The 15,196-nt window shown below is 54.7% G+C and overlaps 1 long non-coding RNA gene and 1 pseudogene across 2 annotated transcripts; one reads left to right on the top strand and one right to left on the bottom strand.

Annotated features, from left to right (window-relative positions):
• Window positions 1-2,730: 2,730 nt before the first annotated feature.
• On the bottom strand, window positions 2,731-2,906 carry LOC140896017 (U2 spliceosomal RNA; annotated as a pseudogene).
• A 4,677-nt stretch (window positions 2,907-7,583) lies between these two features.
• LOC140895994 (uncharacterized) lies at window positions 7,584-14,070 on the top strand. Of its 2 annotated transcripts, none has more exons than XR_012154413.2 (5): window positions 7,584-7,859; window positions 8,941-9,102; window positions 10,041-10,154; window positions 11,579-12,162; window positions 12,441-14,070. It is a non-coding gene; the product is annotated as an uncharacterized LOC140895994 (long non-coding RNA). The 2 variants fall into 2 exon arrangements; XR_012154414.2 differs by having other exon boundaries at window positions 7,585-7,859; window positions 8,941-9,091.
• The last annotated feature ends 1,126 nt before the right edge of the window (window positions 14,071-15,196 follow it).

Raw genomic sequence — 15,196 nt, 5'->3', positions numbered from 1 at the left:
CTTACCTAGTAAGAGGGGGCGCTGCAGGCTGATGTGCTCTACCTGCCAGGTGTAGACACCTCCGGGCTGGGAGCTCATCTCCATCATCACCAGGATCTGGAAGGGCCAGTCTCCGGCTGTGCCTTCCCATTCTTGCACTGCTTGATTTCGGTCCCTGAGGAGTAAAACCCCGTCATGGACCAACCAGCATCTTGGGGTGGGGCTGGGATCCCGATTTTAGGGGGGAAACTTTCACCTGGGGCTGAACTGAGAAGGAAGGGGAGAGAGAGCTGGGAGAGATGGAGTGGGATTCGGAGAACAGGTTCCAGCTCCCAAGTAACAGCCTTCCTTGGAAGGGGATGCCCAGTGTGGGAGTCTCTGATCTGCAGCGCTTAGCTCTGGGGGCCCCCTCTCTCTTTTCTTTATCTTGCTCTCTCCTGAGTTAATGCAAGTCACTGAGAACCCAGCACAGTGTAGGACTCTGAATCATCAGAGATTGGCCATGGACCCACTGGCTCAATATTTGATCTTTCTCAGATGCTTGCCTGGTGTGTCTTGCTCACATGGTCAGGGTCAAACTGATGGATTGCCATTTTTGGGGCTCGGGAAGGGATTTTACTGTAGGGACCTTGGGTCGCTTGCTCGAATCCTCTGGGTGTATCTCCCAAATCAATTCCCTGCTATTGCAGGGGCCGCAGGATCCGGTGCACCTCAGTCCCTCCTACTCTCTGCCTGCGGCAGACAAGAGAATAGTGTACCGATGGTCCCATCCAGATGATTGGGCTCTTTGCAGGGGTCACTCACTGGGTGGGGGGTAGTGGCCTGGGACGTGCAGGGGGTCAGATCAGATTATCTGGCAGTTTCTTGTGGCCTGAAACTCTACCACTCTGACTCAAATCTTTCTCCTCTTCTGCTCCTAGTCTGGAGAAACCATTGACAGAGACTGTTCCTTACACTGAAACAACGATATTTTCCCAAGGGGAAAGGGTCAGAAATGTCTCTTTCAGGGGTACACAGATGAACAGCTGTTCCAAACCACATACTTTTGGAAAGTGCACGTAGAAGACCAGTGTGAACACCAACAGACAAACAAATAAGAAGAGAGACACTTAAGTGATCTACAACCGACTGTAACAGAAAACTAAAAGCAACAAGCCCCCAATTCTAAGATCCCAGATAAAAACAAACACTAATAACCAGCCTGAAACAAAGACAAAACATGGGAACATCACAATCCCGACACTGACCCCACAATTGTTTTCACTTTTCACTTTCTTTGAACCGAAAGATTTTCTCAGCTGGGAGAGGCACCGCTCCTGGAAGCGCTGCAATACCAGGCTGACTTGTGTAATGCGCAGAGCAAGCCCCTACTCCACCACCACCACACAGCTCTCCAGTGGAGAACGGATCAGACATCACACTGGTAAGAACACATGTAACTTAAAAGATAACGTTTATGTTTCACAGTCCAAGAGACACAGACAAGGTTTTCATCTCAAGGCCAAGAGACCAAACATCAAGACAGTTGGTCACAGCCTTTGATAGACCAAGAGACTACTTACACTTGGTCTTAGCTCCGAGGAGCTGAGAACTGCAACACGACGCAGCCCTCCTGCTCCCGCCGCTTTCTACACCAGCAGGAGCAGCTCGCAGACAGACACCAGGCAGCATTAACAAGACTTTGAGAACTATGGAACTAAGTGGCAATCACTGCCCCAAAATCACTCCCCTACAACCCTTCAAAGCAAGAAGTCTCCGCACAGGATTCTGCTCGCAGACAGAGAATTCCTTCCGCCTGCTTCGTTTAATTCATGTGGCCAGCTTCCCTGGCTCCTGGGAATGCTAATGTGCATAACCCGCCCACTGACATGTAACGCCATCTGTCAGCGTCAGCACTTACAGCAACAGGTCAAAGAGACTGGGCCAGCGCTAGGCCGGAGCCCGGTGCCCCTTTGGGCCCGGACACAGCTATCTGAACCAGTCCAGCAGCGTGTGGCAGACACTTACAGCTTCGCTCAACACGAGTCCAGCGCCTTGTCTAGCCACTACCCAGATGCCTGCCCTGCACTGACCCCCAGTTTTTGCACTCAGCTCAGGAAAACAGGAATAGAGAGCTGTGCTGTGCAGGGACATCATGCTGAGGGCAGTTTTCTGGTGGCAGAGTGGGTGCAGGTCAGCGTGATGGAATTTCTGGTCTGTAAAAGTGGGGGGCCCACCAGTGCCCATCCTACCCCATGCCAGCCCGCTCCACCCCATTCCATGAGTCCTCTGACGCCCCATACCTCCCCCCAGGCCCTGCCCCATGCCTTCCCCATGAGGCTCCAGCCTTACGACGCCCATTCCCCCTGCCTTCGCAATTCCCCTTCTCCCCAAGCGCTCAGCCTCACGCCACACCTTCCCCCTAGTCCCGCCCCTAAACCCCCCCTTTCCCCGAAGCTTCGCCCCGCTGCCACCACATTCTCTCCCATGGGGACACAGATGAAACCCTGATCCAAACCACACACGTTTGGAAAGTGCATGAAGGGGATCCGTGCAAGCACAGACAGAGAATAAAATAAGAAGAGAGCCACTTCAGTGATCTATAAACAATAGTAAATGTAAGAAAAGCAGTTCCCCAACGTGAGAGACCCAATTACAAACAAAATATAAATAACCAACCCAAAATAAATGAGTAATATATGAGCATTACAAAGCAGACACTAACATAAGAAATATTTTTCACTTTCTTTTAACCAGAAGATTCTCCCGGATGGAAAGTACATCACTCCTGGAAACACTGCAATACCAGATTGATTCATGGGATGGATGGAGTAAGTCCCTAATCGAGCTCCCTGTTTCAAAAATCCATTTAATATACAGTTCTCAAATAGAGAACATATCAAATATTAAACTGATAAGAACAGATTTAAATTTTTTATTAAAGCTAATGTTAAAAAATTATACAGAACACAGGTTAAGAAAAGCGTGTCTGTACATCTGAGTATCGTGCTTAGATTATCCACAATTATGAAGTTTGTTTTAAACGTAATAAGGTACACATAGTACATAATCAGCAACAATCCAAATTAAGGTGGATAAATTTAACAATACACTTTAGGTATTAACATCAAAGTATTTAGGTACATCATTTTCACTCATGAAAAGTTATACAGAGACTTGGCTGTGGGAAGCAAATATATCAATGAGTGAAGACTGTCCCTCAGTATTACAGAATATAGGTAGGTTGTCCATTTAGAAAATACAACCCACTAGGGAAGTATTTCAGTTAATTACTAACTGCATTTTCCATTGGCGCTCCAGCTCCTCTCTCCTGGTATTGCTTATGTCCAGTGATGTGTTCTAAGTAGATGATCCTCACCCACCTAATAGCATCCAACACCAGGAGTTACCACATCAACCAAACATAACATTAAGCAATTCTCTGGACACTCACTCTTCTGCCAGGGCTCGCTGGTGATGACGATTCCCGGTTGCAGTTGGCTGTGTGCGTCATATACTCCACCTATGGCACCAGGATTCCTAGTCCTTGGCGTGCCTCGCACCACATCCAATCGCAGCCTATATGCTTCCCCAGCCCTCGCGAAGCATCGTGGGCCTAAACAAAGCACAGTCTCCCCCCTCTCCGACTCCCACAATGCTCCGCTGGCACCAATATCTGCATATTTGGTCAAGTGGCCCTGCCCCTCCTGCAGCCCACCCATGCATGGCTCCTCCCCTTGCCAGCCCCAGCTGCGAGCCCAACAGCAGCCCCAGGAGCCCCCAGATCCTGCCTGCGTTTTCCCCAGGGCAGGCGACCATAGCTGGCAAGGGTGCAGGAAACTTTCTAGAAGTGGGGGGCCAAGACCCAACTGCTGATAGTGGGGGTCACAATTTAAAGGTTTGTCCCCCCCCCGGCAGCCCCCACTTAGCCTCAGTTTCCCCTCCCTGCAGTTCCCAGCTGTTCTCCTACCATGCCCTCAGGGGCACCCCTCACCAGCTCCAGCAGCTGCCACTGAGGGACCCAGCAGGACCAGCAAGCTCTGACAGAAATGGGGAGCACATTTCCCCACATGACCCTCCACATTGCCTCTGAATGGCACCCCTGTGCAGGGGTGTTAAAAAGAGGGGTCATGCCCCCCCCCGGTTCCACTGGGTCGTGTCCCCACTTGCCAGTAGAGCAGGGTTTGGTCTGGTCCCTCCTTGGCTGGGGACCTGAATGGAAACCAGTGAGCTGAAGGTGACTTAGGAGGGGGTGCTCTTCCCTTGCAGTCCTTGCACCAGCGCAGCCCTAGGGGGGCCTGTGCTGCAGGGCGTGGGGTATGGGCGCTCTCCCCTCGCAATTAGCACTGGTCCAATGCACCCCCACAATGCTGGGGGGCACCGTGCTCCTTGTAGCTGCCTTTCCCTGACACCGGGGAAGTCCTAGTGCGATTCTCACAGCAGGGGGTCTGCACTGTTGGGGGAAGTGCTGAGGGACCCCATGCCATGGGGGTCAGAGGGTCCATCATCCCACTGAGACTCCAGGGGGGCTCAGTCTCCATGAGTCAGGCACAGCTTGGCCTTTTCACTGCTCGCACCATCCATCTCCCTACGGGGCTTCTAAGCCCCCAGTCTCAGCCCCTCCCCATCTCTGCTGCATTCACCCGCCACCCACCATGGGGCGGGGCAGGGCAGGGCTAGGCCAGGTCAGGCCTTTGTCCCACTGGCACAGCTGGGGTGGGAGGCCCAGAGAATTTAGTGACTGGACATGGAGTCACTTGCAGAGCCAGAAATTGAACCCCAGGACCCCAGCACTTGAGCTCCTGGGCTCTCTCCTCTCTGCACCCCCCTGTCATGTCTCCACAGGTTTGGTTCATTGGCCCAGACTTGGAACTGAACTTGGGAGATCCTTTCGAAGTGTCGGACCCTCCCAGAGGGCCCCACGCTACCTTCAGGGAAAGCCACATGGTGTCACTGCTTAGCAACCCTGCTTCACACCATGATCTTCCTTCAGTAAGTCCATCTGGGTTGGAGCCCTCTGTGAGGCTTGAACCCCCAAAGGGAGCGATTCCCCCCGTTCAGTACTTGCAGGGACTCAGCCAGCCTTGGCAAAGCAGGCGGGTTTATTCGGTGACTGGAACTCAGCGCAGGCCAACACAGCTCAAGGAAACGGAAGTTACAGCAGAGTTCCTTTGCGGGATCTCCGAGCCCCAGCCAAGTTGCGTGGCCCCCTTAGGTCCTGCTCTGCGTGTCTTTATCCCGTTCCCCTCTTTGTCTCTAGTTTTGCTCCTCCTCAGTCCTTTGTTCTTGGCCAGAGTATTGTCGCTCAGCCTCCTTCCTGAGAGGCAGAAAGTCTGTACAGCTCTGGGTCGCTGGGCCCCTGCATAAAGTAAACAGACATTTCCCCCCACCGATGCAGCATATAGGGGAGACTGAGGTGCATACAGTATTCATACAAAATATTACAGAAAAGTCCCACTCCGCCCCACTCTCCACCTGCCAGCCCACTAACAGCAGATTGGAGCTGGCATCCCCAGGAGGGTGAAGGCCCCCATGTCCTATTCCTTGCCCCACAATGGCCTGCTGGCGGAGTGGCACCGCTCTGGGCCCCGCCGTGCAGACACAGCACACAGTAGCAAGTGTCTGGCCAGGAATTTGTCCATCTCTTCTCAGTGTGGCTCAGGGCTGCTGTTCTACCTTGTAACAGACTGGTCGGTGCAGCCCCCCTGCTCTCACCCACTAGACTCCACTCCCCTCTCCTAAAGCTGGGGATAGAACCCAGGAGTCCTGACTAAAATTCCCTGCCTTGCTTGAACCCGCTTCACATCCACAGCCCAGACTATGGCTGGATTACCGCAGGGCCGAGAAACCCCAGTCATGCCCAGGACCCCCGAGTGCTCAGGTGCGGAACAAAAGGACGGAAGCTATCCCCAGAGAGCCCATGGTGCCCCATACCCAGCTCTGGAGATGGGCCCTGCCCCCCAGGACCTCTCAGCCCAGCCAGCGAGTTGGAGCGGCCTCCCTGGCATCCTGTAGTGTCGTCAGGGCTCCCAGGGGGTAGCTGGGCCTATGTCCCAGGGCCAATCTGCTTGCTTCCCGGGCACCTCAGCTCAGCCCGAATGCCCTGCCAGCATCCCCTCCTGGTTCCCGTGCCCCCTGCCTGGACCTTCTCCCTTTGTGTATGTAGCCGGGCCTGAACCCGCACCCAGGCCCAGACGCTTGCAGCCCCCAGAGGAGCCCGCCAGGCGGTGCCTCCCTGCAGGGTTTACTGCATGACACAGGTCAGCTCCGGCTCCATGCGGATCCTGGATCCCAGTGATCCCACAGGGCCTCCGGCACAGTCCCTGGGCAGGCCCCCCTCACTTAGTGTCTCACTCTGTGACTAGGGTAAGTGACCTGGCTCGACCGCCTCCTGCGACTGAACCTTGGAGTCTTCAGCCCCCTGCTTCACTTCGGGAGCCCCCTTCAGCGAGTCCACCTGGGTTGGACACCAGGGAGAGCCTTGTGCCCCAAAGGGAGCATTCATCCTGCTGCAAACATCTGCAGGGACAGCAGAAGGGTTTGTTGGCTGGCTGGACCTCAGAGCAGACAGCCCTTGGTCAGCACAGAGAGCTACAAGCGTGGTAAGCCTTAGCCCTCGGACCCCTTTTGTCCCAGCTTCCGGCCACCCACACGCTGGAACCCTCTACCCGAGCCCTCTGCTCCCCAACTGGTTACACCCAGCTGGCTTTCTGCTGAGGGGTCGGCCACCCATGGTCGTTAGGTGCTAGGTACCAAAGGTCTCAGTAATTGGAGTGGCCATTATCTTCTCCGACCCTCCACAGACATGGGGCCGAGGCCCCACAGCTGGCATCCATCACAGCTGAATCTCTGGGTCCCACGACCTAGTTAACTGTGCAGCATGTAGGGGAAACTGAGGAACACACAGTATTCATACAAAATATTACAGAAAATTCCCATTCCGTGACAGCCCACAAATGTCTAATGTGCACAGAACATCCCAGGGGGAGGAGAATGCCACCCCGACCCAGGGCCCCAATTTCCCACTGCTCAGATCCAGACTGGCCCTTAGGGCTCTCAGCTCTGGGAGGGAATTTGGGGGCCGGAGGGGGGGTGGGAAAGGGTTTGGGGGGTGCAGGCTCTGGGAGGGAATTTGGGGGCCGGAGGGGGGGTGGGAAAGGGGAGGGGGGTGTAGGCTCGGGGAGGGAGTTTGGGGGTTGGAGGGGGGTGGGAAAGGGGTGGGGGGTGCAGGCTCGGGGAGGGAATTTGGGGGCCGGAGGGGGGGTGGGAAAGGGGTGGGGGGTGCAGGCTCGGGGAGGGGGGGTGCGGAGCTCTCCTGGGGCTCCTAGGCGGGGCAGGCCGGGGGGTCTCCAGCCCAGCTGCCCCCAGGCACCGCCCCCACCGGTTCCCATTGGCCGCAGGGGGCCGGGGCCCAGACCCACCCCCAGGGGTCCGCACCCAGGCGGAGCGAGACCCGGCGGCGGGGGGGGCCCGGGCTGTTTGAAATGGCCGGGGGGGGCAGGCACCAGGGGCCCAAGGGGGGGTCCGCCCCCGGCGCCCCATAACCCGCCCCCCCGGCAGGCGGGGGCCGAGTCTCGCTCACCTTTGCCCGGCGCGGGGGGGTCCCCGCGAGGAGACGGGCCGGGCCGGGCCGGGCCGGGCCGGGCCAGCAGCAGCGGGGGGGTTGCGGGACACGGGCTGAACGCGCAGTGAATCCGATTCACTTCCTGCCCAGGGACCCGTTTCCACGGGACACGGAGCCCGCGGCTGCCTCCATTGTGGGCTGGGCTCACTGCCGGGCGGAGCCGCTGCTGGACCCCGCGGGGGGTGCGGGAGAGCCCGGCACGGACCCCCCCTCTGGGCACGGCCGGGGGGACCAGCCCCGGGCTCTGCCCGCCCCAGCCCCCACCCGGAGCCCGCAGGTGAGGGGCGGAGGCAGCGGGAGCCATGGGGGGGGGGTTCCCGGCTCCGCTCCCCCCCCCATTCCCTGCAGCCCCCCGCCCCGGGGCAGTGCCGGGCCTGGGGGGGAGAGAAAAGCCAGGTCCTGCTGCTGGGGGACGCGCTGCCTGGAACAGGGCCGGGGGTCCCCCAAAGCGGCTCTTTGGATCCTGCTCCTTCCTAGCAGTCGGCTCGGGGACTCTGTGCCTGCGAAGGGTTAATATGTGAGGCTGAGATTCAGTCGGGGTGTTTTTAGCAAAAGTCCTGGGCAGGTCACAGTAATAAACAAAAATTCAGGGCCTGTGACCTGTCTCTGGCTTTTGCTATAAATCCCCCGACTGAAGCTCTAGTCCTGAGCCCCACTGCTCCCCAGGGCCCCTGCTCCCGCGGTGGGGGCTGCCTGCCCAGCAGGCTGTTGCTCTGAGGCCCCCACGGCTGCCCCCAAGCCCACTGCCCCAGCCACCCTCGGGGACGGATGCTGCTCCGGCGCTCCCCGGGGTCAGCCATACCAGCCACTTCTCAGGCGCTCCCCACAGCCAGCTGCCCGGGGCCAGGCCTGTGGCCAGCTGCAGTGGCCTGTGGAAGTCACGGAATCGCAGCCTTATTGAGATGGTCTCGGTGGCTTCGGTCCTGGTGGGAGGCTTCGTGTGCGCACCACAATAAAGTGACCAAGGGTTTTCCCATCATGGCCGCGTCTCGAGCTCCTGTCTGCAGGGAAAAAGCTGGGGACTGGTGGGGAGAATGCGGTTGTGAAATGGACTAAAGCCCTGTCGGAAACCTCCGCATTCGCCCTCCCACCCTGACCGGCTGCCGAATAACACTCATGTTTCACGGCAGGTCTCTCTGTTCTCCCCGGGGAAGTGGCGGGGGAATGGCCGAGGCGTAGCTGGCTCGGGTGAGAGATTTTCAGGGGCCTGCTGGTGGGTCTGTGATGGTGGGGATAGGACGGGGCAAACCTGCTGCTACATGTCCTGCCTGAGGCCTGATTTTTGGAATGCCGCCAGGTGTGGCGGGGAGGGTGAAGGGGCCCATTTCTGGAAGTGAAAACAACTCCTTCCTGTACAGGACTGAGAAAATGGACCAGACTCCCACTGCTGCAGCCTGAACCTGTCAGCCCAAGGCTGCTGTGAAACATGAAGGGAGATGCCCTGTCTCTTCGGATCCAGCTGCTGGGAATCGAGAGATTGTTGGGATTCCTGTCCTCTGGCTAGTAGGGGTGAGATAAATGTAAGGCCCCCCGCCACCACCTCTGCTGGGGTGGGGATAAAGAGCTCTCTCTTTCCCTCCAGCCCCTGAAACCAGCTGGCTTCTCTGTGCAGGGTAGGGGTGGCTGCCCCTCCCAGAGCTTCCTCTTCTTTTGGCACTCCTCCACTATTTATAATGGGATTGTGGCTGGGGCACCAGGTTCTGAGTTTGTTACAGACAGCGGTGACCTTCGAGGAGGTGGCTGTGTATTTCACCCAGGGGCCGGGGGCTCGGCTGGACCCCGGTCAGAGAGCCCTCTACGGGGCCGTCACAGAATTCTGAGACCGTGGCCTCGCTCGGTCAGGGATTCCTGCCCCCTTACTTATTAGAAGCTGTGGGATTTCTGATATGCCCAGTTTCACTTCTGCTTGGGGTTCTTCCATGGGCGCATCAGGGAATTGAGTCCCAAAGGCTGCAGATCCCAAGGGAAAGTGACTTTCACCTCCACACTACCACCCATGAGACAGGGGAGTCAGAGATGTAATGTAGACGCTAATTCATCCCAATCCCTCCAGCTGTCAAGAAGCATTACAGTTATCAGCGCATGTTAATTCTCATTTGCACACAAAATTCCTGCTTTCAATTCCTGAGACTTGCTCCATCTATGGAAGGTCCCTGGCTTCTGCAGGTTCAGACACAGGCAAGTGTTTCATATCAGCCGTGTCTGAGTCAGCAAGTCCCCCAGAGCATACAGATCCTGGAAATTCCTCCTTGGGATGGGACACAACCCCTGCCCCCCCCATCCCTCCCACCCTATGCAGACCTCTGCTTTTGCCAAGTGGGTTCAGTGGCCACGTTCCCATCCATTTGGATTCCGTGTAACCCCCTTCATGGCGTGGGGCCCGGTTATAATCAGAGATGGTTCCTTGTGAGAAATCCTGAGTGCACTCTGATCTCATCTGATTTCACCCCACGAGCAGGAGTCCCCCTACCCAAACCTGACACGGTCGCCCGGCTGGAACGGGGGGAAGAGCTGCGGGTCCCGGCTCTCCGGGGCTCTGAAGAAAGGGACATCCCAAGAGGCGCCCATGCAGGTGAGAGTTGGTGAAAGTGAGACAAACTGTCCGTTAAGTGAAGGAAAAAGCTGGGTCTCTTACACAAATGTGCTGCGATTCTGGCTCATCTCACCCCAGCCAGGGTTGTAGCCAGCAGGTCCAGTACCGGGTTTACAGTGGCACCGGGCCCACACTTGGAAGGGGCCCCGGTGCCTGGAATGTTACCCCTCCTGCCTCTGCCTGCATCCCCAGGCTCGCCCCTGCTCAGCTTCTTCCCCCTGAGACCCTGCCTGCTGCTCGCTCCTTTCTGCCCCCTGGCCCCACCCGCCTGCTGCTTGCTCCTCTCCGCCCCCGGCCCCTTCCCTCCTCCCCTCAACTCGCCGCTCTCTCCTCTGCCCCCTGGCTCCCCGCCTGCCGCTCTCTCCTCTCTGGCCCTCCCCTAACCCCCACCTGCCACTCTCCCCTCTCCATCCCCTGGTCCCGTCCGCCTGCCACTCTCTGCCCCCTGGCCCTGCCTCACCACTTGTTCCAGAAGTGACACACTGGGGGGGGCAAGTGGGGGGTCAGTTGGCCCCCCCACGATTTATGCTTGGCGGGCCATGGGGGAGGGAAAGAGGCTCTGTCCCCCCCAGGCAGCTGCCACCCAGAACAGAGCGGCTGGTGTGCAGAGTAGCTGGTCCTACCCCTTCCGCTCCTTGCCCAGGCCTGGCTGGCAGGGACAGGGGCCAAGTGAGCCTGAAATGTGCCGGGGGTGGAGGGAGCTGCTTCTCTCTGCGCCATGGCCCCTCCCCTCACCCGCTGCTCACTCCCCTCTCCCCGCCCACTTCCTGCTCACTTCTTGCCTCCTCCTGGCCTCTCCCCCTGCCCACTACTTGCTCCCCTCCACCCCCTTTCCCCCGTCGCTCACCCTTAAGGCATAGCCCTCCCTCTTTTAAAAGTGATGGGGCCATGGCCCTCTGACCCCCCCACATTGCGGCACCCCCATTGCCAGGTGTCAAGTTTTCGACCAGAAAGTCGAGGCAAAAAGGGGACCTGGCAGCGTGTGGTCAGCACTGCTGACCGGACACTAAATGTCCGGATACGGGAGTAACCTCAGCCAGCCTCCTCACCGGAGGGGCGGGAAGAGCAGCGGCTTCTGCCTGGAGGAGCTGCAGCTCAGCTGGAGAGAGAGACCTGGCTCCCAAGGACCCGGCTCCTGCAGAAGGAAGTAGGTGCCAGCCTCTGCCTTGTTGTGCTTTCCCCCAGCACCTGCCTCGCTCCAGCTGGGGACTGCCCCTCCCTGCCCCACTCCACTGTGCTCTTGCCCCGGCCCCTGCCTCACTCCAGCTGGGGACTGACCCTTCCGCCCACCTGCCACACTGTGCTTGTCCCCGGCCTCTGCCTCACTCCAGGGACCTACCTGGGCTCCCTCCACATACACGCTCTGCCCTTTCATTTTCTTTCCGCGCTGCATTTGTTTCCAGGAAGGCACGTGGCATCGGAAGGTCAGCAGCGTATGTGCATCTGCACACCCTGCAATCTGCCGCAGGCGTGAGAGAGGTGCAGGGCGGGAGGCCGTAAACAGAGGAGAACGAACAAACCAGTCCCAGCGATAAAGAAAATAAACGATGAAAAAACATTTACGTGGTGCTCAGAAACAGAGGCGTAGAGCAGAAGTTGAAGAGCAGAAGGCAGAACTGCATTGCATAAGCAGTTACTTCATTAATAACAGCATAGAGACTGCCGGTGACCATACAAATCCTACTAGCTGCATTAGTAGTGATGATGAATGTGTAACTGATACTAGTACAGTGGTGGGTCCAGCCTACGCTGGACATGGTTCTGAAGATCAGGCTGTTTCTTCTGACGAAATCTTCTCATCAAAGAAAGAACCCAGTGATAACCTGCTGCTGCAAAACACACTAGTACGATTGCCTTCCTCCGATGCCACTCTCTGGACGGTTGATGCTTTCACCCAACAGTACTGCATAGACGTGGGCCCTGATTTCTGCCGAAATCGCGATGGAAAATATGCAATGTCATCAAGACAACATAAGGGCAGAACAAGGTAATTATAACTTTTCTATGTTTTTTTTAATACATTACTTGAGTGTTTTTTTAGATTAATTTTTCCCAGAAAGGGGTTGACGTCACTATTCATTTTGAGAGACAATTGAAATAAGCAGATTTGTGCTGTCTCTATCTAAATGTAAAAATGTACATTCTAGGTTTTGCTCACTACTGCACTGTGAGCTGCTTACTCTCTTAATGCCCCACCAGTGTGCCTGTATTCAGCAGAAATGTTGAAGAGTATTCATTAATATTAATTTTTTTATTTATTTTAAGAAACTCTGTAATACAGCCTTCAATCAAGTGTCCCTGAATGGTGAAATTATTGAAAGGCCCTGGCTCATATACTCACCATCGACTGGCTGCCTCTTCTGTTTTATGTGCAAATTGTTTTCTCCAAACAGCACATCTGCACGAGCCAAGAGAGGATTTGATTCATGGGATCACATTGGCAGACTCGGTGACCATGAAAGATCTACTGAGCACCAACAAGCTCTCACCGCTTAGACAATGCGTTTATCAAAGACTCAAGCCCTTGATAAACATACAGCAGATGGAAATATTAAAGAAAGAAATTACTGGACAGAAGTGTTGAAGCGAGTCGTAGCAACAATAAAATTTCTGGCAACACGAGGTCTGGCACTGAGCGGGACGAATGAAACCTTTGGCAGTCTTAATAATGGCAACTTTCTGGGCTGCTTAGAGCTCATAGCAGAGTACGACCCTTTCCTGGCCTGCCTCATCAACAACTATGGGAATACTGGTCATGGCACAACGTCTCATCTATCATCGACAATCTGTGAAGAGTTCATTAAACTCATGGCTGTCAAGGTAAAACAGGTCATTGTGGATGAGCTAAAACTGGCTAAGTATTTTTCCTTCAGCACTGATTCCACACTAGATACGAGCCATACCGATCAGCTGACGCTTACTGTGCGCTATGTGCTGAATGACTGCACGCCCGTAGAACGCTTCTTGAATTTTGTTCCAGTTACATCGCATACAGGTCTTCATCTGTTTAATGTCATCAATGGAACCCTGAATGACAAACTAAATATCAATCTAAAGGACTGCAGAGGTCAAACATAGGACAGGGCTAGTAACCTGTCCAACACTTACTCCGGTGTGCAAGCTCGGGTAATTGCAGGCGACGAGAAAGCAGTGTACATCCCATGCATGACCCACTCACTCAACCTACGTAGCGTTGCAGCTGCAGAGTCATGCACGGATGCAATTACATTTTTTCGCTTTATCCAAAACCTGTATGTATTTTTCTCAGGATCGACTTATCGCTGGGGGGGCCTCTTGCGAGATTCTCTGCACAAGGAGACATGTGAGGCCAGTAAGAGAGAACTTTTCCCGAAGCGCCTCAGTGACACAAGGCGGCCAGTTCAAGCGGGTGCACTTTGCAGTTTATCGTGCAACTACAAATCTGCTGCAGGCTCTTGGTGCGGACACGCTGCAGAATGGCTACACACGAGCAGAGGCAAACTCTCTTCAGCTGGAACCATGGCTCGGTTGGAGACTGCATTTATGACAACGTTTTAGAGTAGTGTCCTGACAAGAGTAAACAAAACAAGTCAACTTCCGCAGTCTGAAACAATGGACTCGGGCGGAGCTGTGACACTGCTGAAGTCACTCTCTGAGTTGCTGGCAGCACCACGGAATAGCTTTGAGGACTACCATGAATCTGCGATGTCTTTACGTTCTACAGCTAACTTCCAGTTAAAGCAGCAACATCATCCAAAGCGTGTGGCTGATGATAGCGAAGAACCTGCTGTCGTGCTGACTGGTGAAGAGAAGTTCAAAGTTGAATCATTCTACGCCATAGTTGACTCACTTGGCAGCCATCTCAACAGAAGATTTCATGCATATTCAGAAATAAACAACCGTTTCTGTTTTTTAACAGGTGACCTTGACAGTACTGCTGTTAAAGAGTCTCTCAGAAGTTTAACTGAATTCTATTCAGGTGACCTCAATGAAGAGATCTTTGATGAATGGGTACAGTGGTGCTCACTGGTAAAGCAACTTGCCTCCAAGCCGTTATCACAAGCTCTGCCTACACCACTGCAAATGCTGACCATAATGAACACGCAGAATTTGCAAACAGTCTTTCCAAATGTCTTTGTTGCGCTACACATTTACCTGACACTCCCAGTCTCAAACTGCGGTGGTGAAAGGTCTTCTTCACATTTAAAAAGGATAAAAAGTGCTTTACATGCTACAATGATTCAAAAAAGACTTAACAGTCTTACTCTGTTATCCATTGAATTGGGGATAGTAAACTCTGTAGGCTTTTCCAATTTAATAGAAATGTTTGCTGCTGCAAAGGCACGCCGAAAAATCTGAAGACGTTTTTCATCCCTGTAAATAGCCCAATAGCTATATGCAGTGGTTTGGTTGAGTGAGTTATTCACATTCATACTTGCTATGTAATATGCAAATTACTTATCTGAAGCAAGGCAAGTATGAATGACACTGTAAATATATGCATCCGATTAAGTGAGCTGTAGCTCACGAAAGCTTATGCGCAACTAAATTTGTTAGTCTCTAGGTGCCACAAGTCCTTTTTTTCTTTTTGTCTTCCGACAGTGGCCAACGCCACGTGCCCCAGAGGGAATGAACAGAACAGGGAATCATCAAGTGACAGACGCTCTTGCAGCCCCTCCTGGAAGAATCAGGGGGAGGGAGGGGATTTTATATATATTTTACAAATGACTAGAAACGCTCTCACAGCTGGCAGATTTCCTGTGGCGGGACTCACACCCAGGGCACGATGTGGCCCTTAACCTTTGTCTCCATTGCAGTCCAACCTCAGCGAGGCAGGTGTGAAAAGAGAAGCAAATAAAAACACAACCCACCTTGTCGCCAGAGGCCCAACCCCCAGCTGCAAATATCCCCCATGCTATAGAGCAGTGGTTCTCAACCAGGGGTACATGTACCCCTGGGGGTACGCAGAGATCTTCCAGGAGTTACATCAACTCATCTAAATATTTGCCTAGTTTTTCTACAGACTACGTAAAAAGCCCTAG

Source organism: Lepidochelys kempii, chromosome 11 (genome assembly GCF_965140285.1).
Source record: "Lepidochelys kempii isolate rLepKem1 chromosome 11, rLepKem1.hap1, whole genome shotgun sequence".
NCBI lineage: Eukaryota > Metazoa > Chordata > Testudines > Cheloniidae > Lepidochelys > Lepidochelys kempii.
This window is presented reverse-complemented; position numbering and strand designations above follow the sequence as displayed.